This window comes from Gymnoscopelus microlampas (genome assembly GCF_963454915.1).
Source record: "Gymnoscopelus microlampas genome assembly, chromosome: 15".
NCBI lineage: Eukaryota > Metazoa > Chordata > Actinopteri > Myctophiformes > Myctophidae > Gymnoscopelus > Gymnoscopelus microlampas.
The window spans coordinates 49,862,998-49,869,120 of NC_139952.1; the positions used below are offsets into that span (position 1 = coordinate 49,862,998).

A 6,123-nucleotide genomic window follows, 5' to 3' on the forward strand; every position below is an offset into this window, starting at 1 on the left:
AGCGCTATATAAATGCACCATTTACCATTACCATTATTATTACCTGTGGTGAGTAATCTGTGCAGCACATACAGTATGTATACATCTAGGAAGCTCACAATGTGACACATTACGAGCTTGTAGATCAGCTATTTTTGCAGAACGTTTGCTTATTTTGTTCACCATGTGTTGCTTCAACACTGGACTGCAGTCATGTTAATGGTCATTGTCCCTGTGCTCTTTCCAGAGACATTTTGATGAAGCTAAGCGACCAGAGACCAAGTACACCTCAACAATGTGTCCAACCTCCCACATAGAACCTGAGGACGAAGGAGAACTACGGCAGAAAAGAAGATCCAGGTAATAGTGATCACTCTTTTCTTTGTCTTTTCTCTCTCCCCTCAGCGTGGCCCTGACAGGGCCTGCTGTCTAGGGTTAGTCTGTACCTCTCTCCTTCTTTCTATCACCATGCCATCACACCAATCACAGCTCAGCTTATGCTACCACATGGACTCAGCTAACCACACAGCTCAGCTGACATTGGCTCATGATAACGGCTTGCCTCATGCTAGACCAATCACAGATCAGCTCACACTAGGGCAGGGGTCTTCAACAGGGGTCCGGGACCCCTAGGGGGTCCTCAGAGCTACTATAGGGGGTCTGCCAAATCTTTGTGTGATTTTTACATTAACCACTTCAACCAAGCATCCCTATTCTAAGGAGAACTTTAGCCAAAAATAGCAGATCTACAATCGTACAGCGCGAGGCGTTGTACGCTTGTAGATCTGCTATTTTTGGCAAAGTGGTTTGTTGTAGGGGGAAAAAAGAGCAGACTAAGTACAGAGTGAAAAGTCAGGTTTACTAAGTATTGTTTAGGTACATGGTTGAATGTCTAGAAATACAAATTAACATGAATCCAACATGATAGTGCTGTGAAACAAGTCTATGAAGCTGCCTATGAAATCTATGAAAAAAAATAATATTCTATACAATATATAATGGGGGCATTGGGGGGTCCCTGCTTTATCTCGCTCTCAGCCAAGGGGTCCTTGGCCTGAAAACGTTGAAGACCCCTGCACTAGGGTGTTGGAGCAGCATTGGTGATGTGTAGGTATTGTTCAAGGTATCATTTATTGAATACTTTATTAACAATTTGCAACTAGTACAGCGGTACAATTATACAAGTAATGCTAAAAGTACAACACAAAGGCCTGATGGCTTGTTTCCATTGTGGTCCTATGTATTCAGACTGTAGACGTGGTTAGTTAACATAGTATGACTACATTGTGTATATTGTATTCTTTAGGCCAAATCCCCAGTATGAGCACTCAGACTCTGATGACCAATCGAGTGGCGATGTTTGCCAAACCACCTGAAGTGTGTTTCCCAGGTATTGACACAATTCAATGCATTTATTTTATATAGACACTCTTGGAACTCTGGACAATATAAAGCCCTGTGATCACTGTGACACAGTTAAAAACTAATTACACCTGTCTGACTTTGTACCAACAAAAAACTGACCATTTTCATTACAACACTGGGCTTGTGCATTGGTTGCAGTTAGCCTATATAGTTTTTGCCCAAAATAAATACATTGTGAATGACATTATGCCAACTAAATGATGTTGTAGGAGAGACACCAACATCCAGCAAGCCTCGAGCTGTGCGGTCCCCAGACCAGGAAATGAATGGTATGTTGCTATCAATGCTAAAACATCAACTGGATAACTGTTTAAACACTGATCATGGTTGCAATGGTAAGAGAACAAGACGATTGCTCTCTTCTTTGTTCATCTACCCTCTTTGATTGAATACTTTATCAACAGTTTGAACAAAGTACAGGGGCACAGTTATACAATAATGCTAAAAGCCAAGGATAACAAAAAGCCCTCAGGGCTTGTTTCCATTGTGGTCCTGTGTATTCAATTCATCTGTATGAGTTCTCTCTCCTGATAGGATACTGAAACTGCCTTTTCTGTTTACTAAAGAGCTGTAGCGAAGGGGAGACCCTGTTACTGACTAAACACTTGATCACAATGTTTGTGTTGAATTAGTGTAACTGGTTGCATGTTTGTGTTGCAATCAGCTGCAGATTTAGGAGGTTCAGCCTTCATTTTGCGGCCACAGAGTGCTTGTAGATCTGCTATTTAATTTTAAAACCGTGAAAATGTGTGCAAATCTTTGAATATATATATATTTTTGAAGTGAATATTTTTAACTCAAATCTTTGTTTCTGGGGGATTCTACAAATGTCTAAATCCCAACAGTTTTTCTTTTTTTCAACTTATTGCTATAATATCAGTTGTTCTCAAACTTCTTCATGTCAAGGACCCCACAATGATATGTAGCCTATTTGGCCGCGAACCCCTATGTAAAAATATTTTGTCCCAGGGACTCCCATGCAAAAGCAAAGATTTGCACAAATGTTCCAAGATTTAAAAAATAATAGCAGATCTACAAGCACTCGGTGCCGCGCTATGAGCTTGTATTTTGAATAGCCAAAGAAATCTAAAATGACAGAGATGCGTTCCCGGTCTTAATGGGTTAATAATGAAATCTTGGGAATATGTAAATAAATGGATCTTCTAACAATGAGTTTTTACTGCAGACAGTTTTCTCTGTAGCTGCCAGTAGCTCTGTGCACTGGGCTCTGAAGCACCAGTACTGCTGTTATCTCCATCTTTAGGAAACATAGAACAAGAGCAAAGCTTCCTGCATTCACTATAGTTTATATTCAGTGACTTTATCACCTGCCTTTGTATTGATATAAGCTAATGACATGATTCTCTGCCCTTTTACTGTTTCAGTCTGGCTTTTGTGAGACTGTAGCACAATATAAAGATAAATGCATCAATCTGATGCACATTGAAAGGAAAATAGATCTACAATATGAAGGCAAGCACATTTCATTGAAATGAATAGGCTGCCATTTCCCACGCCTCATCCAGTTCTTCTAATAATCCATGTTTATAAGGGATTTAATCTGATAACTTTTTAAAGCTTTGTTCATTTATTTTCCATCCACCTCACATTAGTGTGATTTTGCTTTGTATGTTATCACAAACAAGTGTGTGTGTGTGTGTGTGTGTGTGTGTGTGTGTGTGTGTGTGTGTGTGTGTGTGTGTGTGTGTGTGTGTGTGTGTGTGTGTGTGTGTGTGTGTGTGTGTGTGTGTGTGTGTGTGTGTGTGTGTGTGTGTGTGTGTGTGTGTGTGTGTGTGTCCCCATGTCACACACCATGTACACTGTAACTGTAGACACTCCCACTATGATAGAACTTTATGTGTTAATACACCGTCAACCATGTTGACACAACATCACAGAGAACTGAACAGCATGGACTCCATTTTGATTTGTTACATCACGTTAAACCTTAAAGATTAATATAGGGTAAGTGTATCTCTCTCTCTCTCTCTCTCTCTCTCTCTCTCTCTCTCTCTCTCTCTCTCTCTCTCTCTCTCTCTCTCTCTCTCTCTCATCATATCAACACCAATATGTATCAGACAGATAAAGGCAGAATTAACCGTTTGTGGTTTCCTGCGTTTTAGGTGCTCTTGGGGCTGATGGAAATGTTTGGCTGTGATGGGGGGGGGGGGGTGATGGGGTTTAACCGTTTGTGGTTTCCTGGCGCGCTTGGAGCTGAAAATGTTTGCACCCCCCAGGCTTGGTGGGGGGTGATAATGGGGAATGATGGGGTGCTGCTGTAAATGTTCTCTTCCTCAGCGGGGTGCTGGGTGCTGGGTGCTGCAGACACAGTTAGGTGTTTCATCACCCTAACCCCCCGGACATGATTTCCACAGTTACTTACATTACTCAAGACGTTTGGTCTCCTTGACATTTTACCTTTGATGATACACCAGTGTGTGTGTCAGGATTTTTCATAAAAAGCAGATCTACAAGCTCATAGCTCATATGAGCCTGTAGATCTGCTATTTTTTTTAAATTTTGAACATTTGTGCAAATATTTGAATTTATATATATATTTTAAAGCAAACATTTTCATCTCACATGTTTGCTTCTGGGGGGTCCCTGGAACAATATAATAATAATAATACTAAGGGTAATAATAATAATAATAATAATAATGATAAGGAATAAGTTATGACTCTGACATTTATCACAGTGAGTCACTCAGATTCTCCACAGCAGTTTACTGTAAATCATGTGATGTGACCACAGAGGAAGTTGGTCCTTAATGCTTTCAGTTCCTGTCTCTCTCATAGGGTACATACACACTTGTCCGTTTGCTGGCGTAAAACGGGTCGCTACGAAACGGAAGCTCTTGTTCCGGATCCGGCAATTTTGTTATGTATACAAATGTGTTGCGGAAACCGAATGTGCTTTTTCCGGACCGGATCGCTTCCGTCTTTCCGTTTTTTTTTTAACATGGGAGTGGATGGGACTTCCGGCCGTCCGTACGGTTGCAAACGGACAAAAACTGACAAGTGTGTATGTACCCAGTGACATATAAAGGTATGGCGGGAGCGCTTCCGCTTCCAGGGGGGCAGCTGGAAATTTTCGCGTGCGTCACAGAAGGGGGCGTTCAGTAGGCCAATCAGAGGCAGGTGGGGGCGGGACAACTAGATTCTGACAAGTCCTCGAAAAGACCTGCTGTGATTGGCCAGTAGTCAACACGATGTGATTGGCCAGTTCCTGTACCCCCCGGAAATATGGCGGCCACCATACGAAACAGGTCGCTCCAACGAACTGCAGAGGCCAATGAGGTATCTAGGTTTCTATATCTATGGTGTCTCTGTCTGTCTATATGTCTGTCTGTCTGTCTGTCTGTCTGTCTGTCTGTGACTCTTGAGTGACACCATTGTGCAGTTGAGTATAAATAGAGCTTCATGTACATAGTGGACACGGTGCATGACTCTGCTTTCAAGTATATCCCATGTATCACAGATGTTGCATTAAATATGACATGTTCCTATTTTGCACGTATTAAGTACCAGGTCTTATGACTTAACTTAAAACCTGGAGGTGTGGCCAATATTGTATCACTATTTTGAGTGGCCAAACAGCATTGGCCACGCCTCCAGGTGTTAAGTTAAGTCATAAGACCTTGTACTTAAGACGTGCAAAATAGGACACAGTGTTAAAATCCTTTCAGTTGAAATGCTGCTGTCAGAGCAGTAGTGTTGTTGAACAGTATTTAAGCTAACAAGCTAACGGTAGCCTGCATGCTGCTGTCAGAGCAGTAGTGTTGTTGACAGTCATGCTTCTGTTGGCTGTAATGTCCATGTTGGAACACCGGGGGCAAACTGACAAATCAGGAATGTGAATAGCATTCAAATGACGCACCAATATCTGTGTTATGATGTTTTTTTTGGTGCCTGGCCCAAGGAAGATACTGTACATTCTGTCAGCCCAGAGGGTTTAAATAGGACTTCCAGGGCTTTAGGCCATTTATAATGTTGATCCCTGAATGCAACACACTATGGAATGTCATTATAACTGTGTAACTGGTATTTTACTGTATTTGTACTATTTATTTACTGTGTTTCTGTAAGGCTGTCTATAAAAGGCAACATATTGAATAATTTACTGCTTAACCCATTAAGACCGGGAAAGCCATCTGTCATTTTAGATTTTAACCACTTTAACCATTATTTTATACTTTGGCTATTCAAAAATAGCAGATATACTTGTAGATCTGCTATTTTATTTTAAAACCGTGAAGATTTGTGCAAATATTTGAATATATATGTTTTTTAAGGTGAACATTTTAACTCAAATCTTTGTTTCTGGTGGATTCTACAAATGTCTAAATCCCAGCAGTCCCAAACACAAAACATTTTGTCCCAGTAAAAGCAAAGATTTGAGTTAAAAATGTATATATATATATATATATATATATATATATATATATATATATATATATATATATATATTCTCAAAGATTTATACAAATGTGCGAAGATTAAAAAAAAAAAAGAAATAGCAGATCTACAAGCTCATAGCGCGGCACTCTGTGCCGTGCTATGAGCTTGTATATCTGCTATTTTTGAGTAGCCAAAGAAATCTAAAATGACAGAGATGCGTTCCCAGTCTTAATGGGTTAATAATGGAATCTTGGGAATATGCAAATAAATGGATCTTATAGCAATGAGTTTTTAATGCAGACAGTTTTCTCTGTAGCTG

At 40.3% G+C, this 6,123-nt stretch overlaps 1 protein-coding gene across 1 annotated transcript in view; it reads left to right on the forward strand.

Annotated features, from left to right (window-relative positions):
- Positions 1 to 6,123, forward strand: part of LOC311061832 (NACHT, LRR and PYD domains-containing protein 3-like) — a 92,199-nt gene that overhangs the window by 48,086 nt on the left and 37,990 nt on the right. The window lies entirely within an intron of this gene.